Raw genomic sequence first — 14,330 nt, 5'->3', positions numbered from 1 at the left:
CCATGATGGTAGTTTTCACATAAGCATCTTAGCCAGGGAAGGCACACACTTATCTAGAGTGTCTATTCCAGTGAGAAAAAACGCTGCTTCTATGCAATGGATATAATCCAATGTAATCAATGTGCTATCATGTAGGTAGCTGATCACCCTGAGGAATGATGCCATATTAGAAACTAGATGTTGGCCACTGTGGCTGGCAGATTGGGAACTCAGCAATGGCACTCACTGATTGGAAGACCACGTTGCCACTGTGGCCACATCGTTTATGAATCCATTGGATGACTAGGAGTCCCTGGAAAAAGAGATTGATATCTTCTATTCACCATCATGCTATTCTATACAGCTTTGTCTCTGATCAAGGAACTTGCTTCGTGGTAGCGGAAGTGCAGCAATGAGCTCGTGATCATGGATCTTACCATGCTTCTCAGCATCCTGAACTAGCTGGCCTGAAAGTACAGTGGAATGGCCTTTTGAAGACTCAGTTGTAGTGCCAAGTGCAGGGGTGGGCAAGGTTCTAATTTAGGTGACTTCATATGCTGTAAGTCAGTGTCCAATATATGCTTCCATGTCTCCCATAGCCAAGATTGACAGGTCCAGGAATCAAGGGGTAGAAACCGAAGTGGCACCACTCACTATTACCTAGAGATGCACTAGCAAAATTTTTGCATCTCATGTCTGAGAGTTTCTGTGCTACCAATATAGAGGTCATAGTTCCTAAGCGAGGAGTGCTTTTTCTAGGAAACACAACAGTGACTCCAGAATGAACTGGAAGTTAGATTATCAGCTGGCCACTTTGAACAACTCATACCTCTGAACTAATAGGCAAAAAGGGGGCTAAAATACCAGACTGGCTGGAGTGAATGATCCTGGATTGCCCAAGGAAGTTGGTTTGCAACTACACAAAGCAAGTAAGGAAGACTATGTGTGGAATGTAGGAAATCTCTTAGGGCACGTCTGAGTATTGCAACAAACTAATTCAAGCAAGACTATTAATGGCTTAGACCCTTCAAGAATGATGTCTTGGGTCACCCTACCAGGTGAAAAATTATACCAGCTGAATAAAGGCTTGTTGAGGGCAAAGGGAAAGCGGACTGGGCAGTGGAAGAAGGTAGTTACAAGGAGCAGCTGCAACCACATGACCACCTACAGAAGATGATTGCAATTGTTATTAGTATTGTACTTCTTACTCATTTTTCTTATGTATGTGTGTATATATGTATAGGGTAAATATCTTTGTTTTCTTCCCTCCCATATGTCCTTCTCATATAACATAAGTTGTTTTGATTTCACATTGAGTATTTAAGTTACAGAATATTTAAGTCGGGGAGAGTGGAACACCACCCAAGAGCTTTGCCTTCTCTTCTATGGAGAATGTTCGTGTGTTTTCGGCTATACACAGGATAGTTATATTGTGTTAGGCAGAAAGATGATCTTGTTTTCATTTGGAGAGTAGGTATGGTTTAGCAGGGGGCATTGGGTCTGGTGGTTAATACACAGGTTAGGATATCTGTGTCCCACATCACAGTACCTGGTTTCCTGACTCTGGCTTCCTGATAATGCAGACCCTGAGAAGTAGCAGTGATGGCACAAGTGACTGGGTCTCTGCCACTCACATGGGAGACGGAGTGAGTTCCACACCTTAGCTTGTAGTACACATTTGGGTAGTAAACTGGCAGATAGGAGCTCTGTCTATCTCTCTGCTCACAAAAATAAAAAGAGGTATGCTTTAAGGAAATGTAAGATGCCAAGATGACAAGGGATGGATGGTGATGGTTTATTTTATGTATCACCTTGTCTTGGCTATGCTGCCTAGTTGCTTGGTCAAATAACAGTCTGGGGGTTGTTGTGAAGTACTTTTTCTATGTAAATTTTTAGTAAACGGATAATTCTTCATAATGTGGATGATTCTTATCCAATCACTTGAAGCCATTAGAAGAAAAGACTGTGGTCCCAAAGAAGGAAGGCATTCTGTCTCCAGACTTTCTTTGGACTCAAGACTATAGAATCAATTTCTCCTGGAAATTCCAACCTACTGGCCTACCATGCAAACTGAACTTTCTGGCCCCTACAGTTGCATGAACCAATTCCTTAAATCTCTCTCTCTCTTTCTCTCTCTTTCTTCTTCCTCACTCTCAGAATATGTACATCCTGCTTCTGTTTCTCTGGAGAACTCTGACTAGTACAAACAAGGTTTGGATTTTGGGGGGATTGCAATCATGGGTCATATCATAAAGAACAAATTCATTACATAGATTGTTGAAGATGGGATTTAAAATGCAATACAATTATTGTGGACTAAAGCCTCGGTCACATTTGGTAAAATTCTCTTTTGTTATAATGCCACCATAAACTGATAGAATTTTTGCAGTTAAGATGGTAAATTGAGATCAGTGCTGTGGTATAGTAGGCCAAGCCTCCACCTGCGGTGCTGCCAGTTCATGTCCCAGCTGCTTCACTTTAGATCCAGCTCCCAGCTAATGCACCTGGGAAAACAGCAGAAGAAAGTCTGGGCCCCTGCACCCACTTGGAAAACCTGAATGGAGTTCTTGGCTCCTGGTTTCTGATCGGCTCAGCTCCTGCTGTTGTGGCCCATTTGGGGAGTGAACCAGCAGAGGGAAGACCTCTCTCTCTGTCTTTCCCTCTCTGTCTGTAACTCTGCCTCTCAAATAAATAAAATATATTTTTAAAAAAGATGGTAAATCTACATAAGATACATTTAGGTCTCAAAGTTATAAAAATTGCAAAAAGGTGTGGAGGTAGCAGTGGGATGCCCCTTATGGCCCAAAGGGTGCATGCACAGTAAGGGCCAAAGGGGTCATAGATGTGTCACGTTCTGGTCATGATCACTCAATAGACCCACCCAGTATTACTCCATTATAATTAAGGAAGTCCTTTAACCTTGGTTACTGGGACAAATTCTCCTGTCTAATCTGCATTCTACAACCCCCTTGTTCATTGATTCCACTGTATTTTATAAAATGTAAATATTGATCATGTTCTAATGGATTTCTTAACCATATTCAGTCCCTCACTCAACCAATATTTGTTGACTGCCTAGCATGTGCCACACACCCTGAAAATTCCATTAGGATGGGAGAGTATCACTCAGCACCGCGTCTGCATGCTGAGAAGATAGGCTGGAATCAAGTGGGAACTCAATCCATTTGCACTGAATTAGTAAGTGGGAAGGAGTGTCTCTTACACCGTCTGTGATAGTTTCGTGCATTATCCCCTGTGCTTCACGTCCAAAGGTTGTTAACAGATGCTTCCTAGTCGTGAATATAATAAGAACTTTAACAACTATTAGCTATGGAGAAAAACTAAAAAAAAAAAAAAAAAAACAAACAAAAAAAAACCAACAGCCGTGTTTCTGTGAAAGGCTTTGAAGTTTGACACAAAAAGCTCAAGCAATCTTGTTGGATTTATTTCAAAATTTACTTCTTCATTGAGTGGGGGTGAGGTAGAACACGTTTTTCTGTGGAAACAAAGTTTTGTGATTGGTTTAAACTCCCAGCGCTATCCTCCTAAAACTTGTGATGTCAAAAATAGTAGTGTATTGGCAATAGAATATAACCATCATGTGTGCATTTAGGTGGGAAGCTAGAATTGAATCTGCTGCACACAAGCAGGGACTCTGTGAAACGTGCCGATTGCAATGGGGAGTCTTGTGCTGATGTGGTTATACTGTAGGAGAGCAGCCAATATCACGGAGCTTGATGTTTTGTCTTAAGGATGACAGCAAGGGTTTGTTTGTTTTAATGATTAATTTATTTATTTGAAATGTGTGAGAGAGAGCAAGACTGATCTTCCATTCAGTGGTTCACTCCCCAAATGCCTGCAACAGCTGGAGCTGGGCCAGGCAGAAGCAGCAGCCAGGAACTCCATCCAGGTCTCCCTTGTGGATGGCAGTGGCCCAACTGCTTCTGCTAACTTCTGTTGCTTTCTCAGGCACATGAGTAGGGTGCTGGGTTGGAAGCAGAGCAGCCAGGACTCACCAGCACACCAATATGGGACACTGACCCCAAACATATGAACGTAACCTGCTGGACCTCAATGCTGGCCTCTCCCACAAATGTTTTAGTCCTATCCTTCGGGCTAGCACTATAGCATAGCCGGTAAATCCTCTGCCTACAGTGCCAGCATCCCATATGGGTACCGGTTGGAGTCTCAGAAAGCAGTAGAAGATGGCCCAGGTCCTTGACCCCTGCACCTGCAGGAAACCTGGAAGAAGCTCCTGGCTCCTGGCTCCTGGCTCCTGACTCCTGACTTCAGATTGGCCCAGCTCTGGCCATTAGAGACATTTGTGGGAGTGAACCAGTAGATGGAAGATCTCTCTCCCTCTCTCTCTTTCTCTCTCGCTTCCTCTCTCTCTCTCTGCCTCTTCCTCTCTGTAACTCTGCCTTTCAAATAAGTAAATAAATAAATCTTTATTTAAAAAACCCTCTCCTTAATGTCTTTTCTTGGTAGAGTAGTCTGCCTCAAACATTTTATGCTAATGAATAGCTGCTTCATACTTGGTGATATTATACATGCAGTGGAGGGATGGAGGGGAACAGGAAACTGAAACAGAGAAAACTCCACGCTGAAGCAGAAAGAGAAGGGAGTCACAGTTAGGTAAGAGCCTTGTCAATCTTACGTAGTTATTTGCTCAGCTATAAATGAGGGGTAGGGGGCTGGCACTGTGGCACAGAGGGTTAAAGCCCTGGCCTGAAGCGCTGGCATTCCATGTGGGCACCAGTTCAAGTCCTGGCTACTCTACTTCCTATCCAGCTCTCTGCTATGGCCTGGAAAAGTAGTAGAAGATGGCCCAAGTCCTTGGGCCCCTGTACCCTCATGGGAGACCCAGAAGAAGCTCCTGGCTCCTGACTTCAGATTGGCTTATGTCCGGCCGTTGAGGCCATCTGGGGAGTGAACCAGAGGATGGAGGACCTCTCTCTGTGTCTCTACGTCTCTCTCTAACTCTGCCTTTCAAATAAATAAATAAATCTTAAAAAAAAAAAATGAGTGGTGGGTTGTATTAAAAAGTACCCCAATACCAGTAACTTATTTTAAAATTTATCTAAAAGAAAAGCAAAATTAAAATATTATCTTTTATTCTCTAACAAAAGAATGTGTTTAAGGAAAATAGTTGTCATAAAAGGGGATTTTATAAAATTTGATTTAATATATATGAAGAATTATAGATACTTCACACAGCTATTACTCAGTGTAAGAACCGAAACATTGGGCCGGTGTGTTTGGTGCAGCAATTAAATCATTGCTAGGAACATCTGCTTCCCACATCGAAGTGTCCAGGGGTTGAGTCCTAGCTGCTCCACTTCTGATCCAGCTTCCTGCTAATGTGCACCCTTGGGAGGCAGTAGGTGGTGGCTCAAGCCCTTGTGTCCCCGCCACTCACATCGGAGACCTGGATTGAGTTCTGGCTCCTGCTTTCCATCTGGCGCTGCTCTGTCTGTTGTGGGCATTTGGGGGAGCACATGAGTGGTTGGAAGATCTCCTCTGTCTGACTGCATTTCAGATGCAATGAAAACAAATAAACAAAAACTAAATAATAAAGACATGAGGCATTACTAATGGTGAAAGTGATGGGACCTGTGCTATGGCATAGCGTGTGAAGACGCCGCCTGTAGTGCTGGCATCCCAGATGGGCGCTGGTTCCAGACCCAGCTGCTCCACTGCTGATCCTGCTCTCTGCCTGTGACCTGGGAAAGCAGTAGAAGATGGCCCAAGTGTTTGGGCCTCTGCACCCACGTGGGAGACCAGGAAGAAGCTCCTGGCTCCTGGCTTAGGATCGGCGCAGCTCCAGCTTAGGAGTGGACCAGTGGATGAAAGACCTCTCTCTCTCTCTCTCTCTGTCTCTCCTCTCTCTCTGTAACTCTAACTTCCAAATAAATAAATATTTTAAAAAATAATAATAGTTAAAGGGGATGGGGACAGGGTGGGACAAGAGAACAACTACCGTCTCTCAGGTGGTTTGTGTCTGAAACTTCATAGTCAGTTTGCAGAAAAGCTTTTAACAGAGCACACAACCCAGGAGGCTGGGTATGCTAAAAATGAACCTTCCTAAATAATAGGCTAATTAAAATATACAATCAAATAACTCTGTAAATGTTTTGAATAAAAATAGAATTTCACATTTGAAACTCCAGAAAGCATTGCTGAGATGCGTGTATGGTGGTAAGCCTGTTTGTCCAGTAACCTGTGTGGCTACAAAGGTTTGCTGAGAAAGAAGCAGAGGGTGCCTTACTCTTCCAAAGACGATTCTTCTACCAAGGGAAAAGAGCTTTTACTTAGGTGCACTTTGTTTTGCAAACACATTTTCGATCCTAACTGTCCTGAAATATTAACATTCTTTTCTGCACCTAAGGTTTTAATAAAACTCTTATATTTTAATCAAAGGAGTCTTATTTCCCTCTGAGTGGGTAGTTGCCTGATAGTTTCCAGGAGACTGTAGGACACTGAGTCTTAGAAACAACTAGAGATGGATAGTGGTTGATGATTGCACAACAAAGTGAATGTATGAGTGTATTTCAAAAAATGGAACTGAGAGATAAGTTTGTTTTGGTACGAAAACAGTTTGAAATCCATGCACAGGCCTTCATAATATGAATTTTCTGTGAATTTTTAAAAAAAGATTTATTTAGTTGAAACTCAAGAGTTATAGAGGGAGAGAGAGATCTTCCATCCACTGGCTCATACCCCCCCCCCCCCCGGAAATGTAGCAACAGCCAGGGCTGGGCCAGCCTGAAACCGGGAGCGTCTTCCAGTTCTCCCATGTGGATACAGGAGCCCAACCACTTGGACCATAACCCACTGCTTTCCCAGGCACTTTAGCAGGGAGCTGGATTGAAAGTGGAGCAGCCAGCATTTCAACCAACACCCATATGGGATGCTAGAGTGGCTTTACCCACTATACCACAGCTCCAGCCCCTTATGAATCGATTTAAAAATGATTTTGCAAACTTATGTTTGAGTTTCACTTTAAATGAACTGTTTGATATGCCTTCATACTTAAGCCTTGAAATACATGCATAAAAATGGTTTAAATGGTATATTTTATGTTATATATATTTTCCATAACAAAAAGTGAAACAAAATCTGTTCAATTCACACCAATTATGGGTTCAGATTCTGGTCTTAAAAGTTTTGTGTGTAGCACTGTCAGCCAGCTTGCCAGGAACACTTAAGTTAAATGATGTTAAGTGACATAAGGCCAACACTTAGTATTATGTCCATTCACATTCTAATTCTTACTTACTGGAGAGCTCAAGTATGGTATGATTTCCTATTACACTTAATTTATTAGATTCTACTGTTAATAAATATCTAGTTTTTATTTTGGGATTGTTGGAGCTAACAAAAACTAAGAAAAGAGAGCTTTAGGAAAAATATCAATACTTAAAAAGGTTATATACAGATATATATTCAGTTTGTATAGATGCATATATATAAATATATTGTTTTATGATTGTCTGTACTTACAATAAGGCCAAATAAACAAATTTTATGGTACCTTATCTGTTTATATTTATAAAGTAATGTTTTATGAAGTTGCTGAGGTAAAAACTGTAAAGGCAACTAAGAAATCGAAGCAATGATCCTTGTCTTAATGGAGCTTGAAGACTTGTTAGGGAGACACTAGTAAGTACACACAACAAGAACTTTTTTTGATTGAAGTAAAATATACATAGGCACACAAATCATGTATGTACCGTGAATGATTTTATGTGAAATATTTCATAAAAAAAACATGCCCACATAATTTCCACTCAGATTAGAAGTAGAATAGTCTCATCATCCTCAAATCTCCCTCATGTGTCCTTCTGAGCATTACTTACCCCCATAAAGGCAAAATCTGTCCTAGTTCTCTCACCATCCATTTGCTTTGCCTATCTTTATCTTTATGTAAACAGTTTTTGTATCTGGTTTCTTTTATTTAACACTATTTTTAGATTTTTCATCCATGTAATTGTGTCTAGTACTCCACTATAGTATTCCATTGAGCAAACCACTATAATTTATTCATTCTGTTTAAGGACTCTATAGAATATACCTTTAGGACTAGAATTATTAGGTCATAAAGCATACAGGCTCAGTTCTAATGGATATTACCAAATAGCAGTCAATTCACATTTCAAATGCTCATTTCTTTATTGTTTCTAATGTAAGATACAATTAATTATTGTATATTAATCTCTTATTCCAGAGATCTTGTTTAATTCTAGTAGTGTATATAGATTTTTGGATATTTTACACAACCATTCATGCCATCTGGAAATAATGACAATTTTATTTCTTCCCTAGCAATCCTAATACCATTTTTTTTCTTTATTGCATGGGTTAGAATTTCCTGTACAATGTTAGATAAAAATGGTAATACTGGGCTTATTATTCCCCATTCTCTTTTCCAATCTCAAAGAGAAACTGTGGCTGTTTCACCATTAAGTGCAACATTTGTTATAGTTTTTTTTTTTTTTTTTTTTTTTGGTATTTACACTTGATCATATTGGGGAGTTTCCCTCTTATTCCATGTTAGAAAATGCCAACAGGACATTTGTTCAGGTATAACTTGCATACAGTAAAATTCATGAATTCTAAGGGTATAAGTCTACAAATTTTGAAAAATGATTGCCAGACTATAACCATCACCCAGATCAATGTTCATCATCTCAAAATATTTCACTATCCCATAAAATTCTCTCTGCAATCTTTCTAGTCAATCTGTAGCCCCCATAGCACCCAATCACTGTATATTCATTTTACCTGGTCTTGTACTACATGAAGTATTAACAACATCACATCTGTCGTGTTACCCATACCACGAACTAGTTCCTTTCTGTTGTTGAGTGCTATTCCACTGAATGAACACACTACACGTTGTTCCTTCACGTCATCTGGTGATGAATTTAGTATCCAAGGATTCACTCCAGTGAACAAAACTCCTATAAGCACTCTGTGCAGTCTTTTGGTGGATACGTGCTTTTATTTCTTTTAGATTAATATCTAGAAGAGTTGTTAGGTATAACTTTATAGACTTAACTTCATGAGGAAGTGCCATACTGTTTTCCAATCCTGCCAGCAATGAATGCAGTCCAGCTCCTCCACAGTCTCCACAATGCTTGGTATGGCCAGCCTTTATAATGTTAGACATTCTAGTGGGCGTGTAAGTGGTTCTATTGTGGTTTTAATTTGCATTATTTCCCTGATCTTTTAAGCATTTTTTGTGGATTTTATTGATCATTTTAAGCATTTTCTCATGTGTTTATTGGCCATTCTTATACTTTCTTAAAGTACCTTCCAAAACTTTTGTCCATTTTGTTATTTGGCTGGCTGTATATCTGATTATCCAGTTGGAGTTGTTCATTCTATTCTAGATACAGTTATTTTGCCTGGTTTATGTGTCACAAATATGTTCTAATCTAGGTCTGTTTTTCATCTCATTAGTGGCATTTTCTAATGAGAAATTCATTGTTTTTTATAAGAAGCTTTGTAAAGTCTATTTTATCATTTGCTTTTCTGGTTAGTGTCTTTTATGCTTTGTTTAAAAAGGCTTTGCTCATCTCAGAGTTGAGAAAATATATATTGTCCCATGTTTTTTCGAGGAGCTTTATGGATCGAGCTTTGACATTTAAGTCTGTGATTCATCTTTAATTCATTCTTGTGTATGGTGTGAGGTGGGAGTCAATATTCACTTTCTCCATATTGGCAGCCAGTTCCAGCACTATTTATTGACAAGACTTTCCTTCCTCCATTTAATTTCTGTGACATCTTTGTGCAAAATAATTAACTATAAATTTTATCGTGTATTTCTGGACTCTATTCTGTTCCATTACTCTGTCTATTCTTACAGCAGTATTGTATTGTCTTTTTTTTTTTTTTTTTTTTTTGACAGGCAGAGTGGACAGTGAGAGAGAGAGACAGAGAGAAAGGTCTTCCTTTTGCTGTTGGTTCACTGTCCAATGGCCGCCGCGGCCGGCACACCGCGCTGATCCGATGGCAGGAGCCAGGTACTTATCCTGGTCTCCCATGGGGTGCAGGGCCCAAGTACTTGGGCCATCCTCCACTGCACTCCCTGGCCACAGCAGAGAGCTGGCCTGGAAGAGGGGCAACCGGGACAGAATCCGGCACCCTGACCGGGACTAGAACCCGGTGTGCTGGTGCCGCAAGGCAGAGGATTAGCCTAGTGAGCCACGGCGCTGGCCGATATTGTCTCAATTATTGTAGTTTTATAGTAAATATTGAAGTCAGTAGTGTAAATCATCCATTATTTTCTTCTTCAAGTTTGTCTTGGTTATTCTATGTAACCCTCATATGTATTTCCACTTAAATTTTAAAATGCTTAGATTTCATTTAAAGAGCCTCCTGTAGGGGCCGGTGTTGTGGGATAGGGGGTTAAGCTGCCTCTGGTAACTCATCGAATCTCCCAGTCCTGGTTCTGGTCCTGGGTGCTTCACTCATGATCCAGCACCCTGATAATGTGCCTGGGAAAGCTTTGCAAGATGTCCCAATTTGTTGGGTCCCTGCCACCCACACGGGAGACCCAGGTAGATTTCCTGGGTCTCAGCTTCAGTCTGGCTCAGCCATAGCTGTTGTGGCCATTTGGGAAGTGAACCAGCAGGTGGAAGATTCTCACTCTGTAACTCTCTTTCAAATAAATAAATAAATCTTTAAAAAATTAAAAACAATATATATGGATGTATAAATATAAAATGTACAATTCAACTAGAAATAAAAATATATGTAGTATGTTTGATCCATACTAGATATTTGTGGTGGCTATAATACAAATAAGCATTACGGGATTTAGAAGAGAGTAAAAACTGAGAACTGCAGTTGAGGTGGTGAGTAGGTGTTTGATTCAGTGGTTAAGATGCCTGTGTCAGGGCCAGCATTATGGTGTAGGGAGTAAAGCAGCCACCTGCAATGCTGGCTTCCCATGTGGGTGCTGGTTTGAGCGCCAGCTACCCCACTTCCAATCCAGCTCCATGTGCTAATGTGCTGGGGAAGATGGCCCAAGTGTTTGGGGCCCTGCACCTATGTGGGAGACCCAAAAGAAGCTCCTGGCTCCTGGCTTCAGCCTGGCCCAGCCTTGGTCATTGTGGCTATTTGGGGAAGTGAATTCAATAGACAGAAGACCTCTCTCTCTCTCTCTCCTTCTCTGCCATTCAAATAAATAAAATATATCTTTAAAAAAAAAAGAGATGTCCATGTCCCAGATCACAGTACCTGGGTTTCGTACCTGACTCTGGCTTCTGTATCCAGCTTCCCACGAAAGCAAAATATGTGAGGCAGTGGCGATGGCTGAAGTGATTGGATCCCTGCAACCATGCGGAAGGCCTGGATTGCGCCCTCAGCTCCCAGGTGCAGCAGCACAGCAATTACGGGTATCTGGGGAGTGAGCCAGGGCATGGGAGGCCTCTCTCTTTCCCCTCTTGAATTAAAAAATAAATAAATAAGAAAGAATGGAACTGATCCCCTTCCTCTTCTTACCCCAGTGACTACATGTTTTGAAAAAGTTCTATTTATTTGAAAGGCAGAGTTAGAGATAGAAATAAAGATAGAGATATAGAGATAGAGGACAGAGAGAGAGAGAGAGAGAGAGAGAGAGAGAGAGATCTTCCACCTGCTTGTTCACTCCCCAAATAGCCACAACAGGCAGGTCTGGGCCAGGCTGAAACCAGGAGCCAGGAGCTTCATCTGAGTCTCCCAAGTGGGTGCAGGGGCCCAAGGCCTTGGGTCATCTTTTTCTATTTTCCCAGGCGCATTAGCAGGGAGCTGGATGGAAAGTGGAGCAACCGGGCTCAAACCCATTGCAGGCAGCAGCTTAACCTGTTGCACCACAATGCTGGCCCCCAGGGACTACATTTTTAAAAGGACAAATAGGCTTTGGCTTTTGCAATTTGAGAATGCACCAAAATAGAGATAACTGTGCTACACACAACTTTAGTCAACAGAGTAACATCCTTGGCATCTGCATAAGAAGTTTGATGATTAACAAAGTACACTTATTTATACCATTTTCTTTGAGTCTTGCAACAATTACACAGATGAGGAAATTGCAATATTCAGTGTCTTATCTAAGGTCACACTGTAAGTAGCAGAGCTCATTTCATATCATTGTTATGTGTTTATCTTCTACAGCTGTTTTTACCATACTATGTTACATTTCGTTATGTCACGATGCATGCTTATAGTGTTATTACAAAAATGATGTATAATCTCCCACTGTTATGTAGCTTATGTACGGAAAAAGTGAGTACTTTGAGAATTGAATGTGGAAGAGAAGGCAGACAAAAATACTAATTATTTTCCTATAGTACTCATATTGTCCTGACTTTTCTTAGGTATAGTGTTAACTACATATAATTCATTATTTTCTTTACTATCTTATTTTGCATCTACGATTCTGCTGACATTTTGTTTTGCTTGCTTGCCACATCCATCGATGATCTGTCAAGTTTCTGCTTCTACTAAATTTTAATAATTTCCTTCCCCTTTATGATTTGCACTCATGGTTTGGTTTTGTTTTTCCCTCATTGGGTTTTTATCTCTTGGTAATATGCCCAGTCCCTATAACTTTCTTTTTTCTCCTTGTGTCATTAAGTCAACCTCTTTTTTCAAAAGTTTTATTCATTTATTTGAAGGACAGAGCAAGAGCGAGAGTGAGAGGGAGAGAGAGAAAGAACCTTCTATCCTTTGGTTCACCACCCAAATAGCCGCAATAGCCAAGCCTGGGCTGGCTGAAGCAAGGAGCCAAGAGCAGCATCCTGATCTCCCTTGTGGGTCCAGAGCCCCCTGGATCATCTTCCCTGGCCTTCCCAGGTGGATTAACAGGAAGTTGGATCAGAACTGGTGTAGCTGGGACTCAAACCCACGCTCTGAAAGGGGATGTGGACCGACATCACAGGCAGTGCCTTAACCAATTATGCTACTATGCTGGGTGCAAGGTAACTTATTTATTGCCTTTTCTACCTTTTTAGTTTACATTATCCCAGTGATGACTCACGAAATATTATGGCTAGTTTTGATACAAAAATTATTTTGAGGTTTCACAGAAAGTAAGTTATTTTACAATATGGAAAATGTTTTATTTATAAACACGTTTCACGAATAAGTCATCGGAGGATATAGTGGGAAAGGGGATATGGGGATTGGGACAAATACTATAGTAGTCCCTGTCTTCTGAGGTTTCATTTTCTGTGGTTTTGGTTACCTAGAGTCAACTGAGGTTTGAAAATAGTAAATGGAAAATTCCAGAAATAAACAATTCAAATAGTGCACAAGTTTTAAATTGCACGCAGTTTTGAATGGTGTGATGAAATCTTGAGTTGTTTTGTTCCCTCTGGTTCTGACCAGCTCTGTTCAGCCTGGGGCCTATTCATTCCTGTGTTCAGCATGTCCCTCTGTATATACTGTTTGCCTCATTAGTCACTTCTGTTATCAGATCAGCTGTGAGAGTTCTGCTGCACTTGTGTTCAAGTAATTTTTATTTAAATTTTATTTATTTGAAAGACAGTTACAGAGAGAGGCAGAAGTCTCCCATCCACTGGTTCACTCCCCAAATGGCCACAACAGCTGTAGCTGAGCCGATCCGAAGCCAGGAGCCAGGAGCTTCTTCCAGGTCTCCCAAGTGGATACAGGGTTTTCTGCTTTCCTAGGTGCATTAGCAGGGAGGTGGATTGGAAATGGAGCAGTCAGGACTGGAACCTGCACCCATCTGGGATGCTGGTGCTGTAGGCGGGGCTTTAAACCACTTTGCCACAGCACAGGCCCCTCAAGTAACTCTTTTTATTTTTTATTTATTTATTTTTTTTATTTTTTATTTTTTGACAGGCAGAGTGGACAGTGAGAGAGAGAGACAGAGAGAAAGGTCTTCCTTTTTGCCGTTGGTTCACCCTCCAATGGCCGCCGCGGCCGGCGCGCTGCGGCCAGCGCACCGCGCTGATCCGATGGCAGGAGCCAGGAGCCAGGTGCTTTTCCTGGTCTCCCATGGGGTGCAGGGCCCAAGCACCTGGGCCATCCTCCACTGCACTCCCTGGCCACAGCAGAGGGCTGGCCTGGAAGAGGGGCAACCGGGACAGAATCCGGAGCCCCGACGGGGACTAGAACCCGGTGTGCCGGCGCCACTAGACGGAGGATTAGCCTAGTGAGCCGCGGCGCCGGCCCCCTCAAGTAACTCTTACTTTACTTATTAACAGCCCCCAAAATGCAAGGGTAATGATACTGGCAATTCAGACATGCCAAAGAGAAGCCATAAGGTGTTTCTTATAAGCAAAAAGGTGAAAGTGTAGTAAAATATTTTGACAAAGACAGAGCACATTTACATAACT

The sequence above is a fragment of the Oryctolagus cuniculus genome, chromosome 6 (genome assembly GCF_964237555.1).
Source record: "Oryctolagus cuniculus chromosome 6, mOryCun1.1, whole genome shotgun sequence".
Classification (NCBI taxonomy): domain Eukaryota; kingdom Metazoa; phylum Chordata; class Mammalia; order Lagomorpha; family Leporidae; genus Oryctolagus; species Oryctolagus cuniculus.
The sequence above is the reverse complement of the archived record's forward strand: the minus strand, read 5'-3'. Positions refer to the sequence as shown.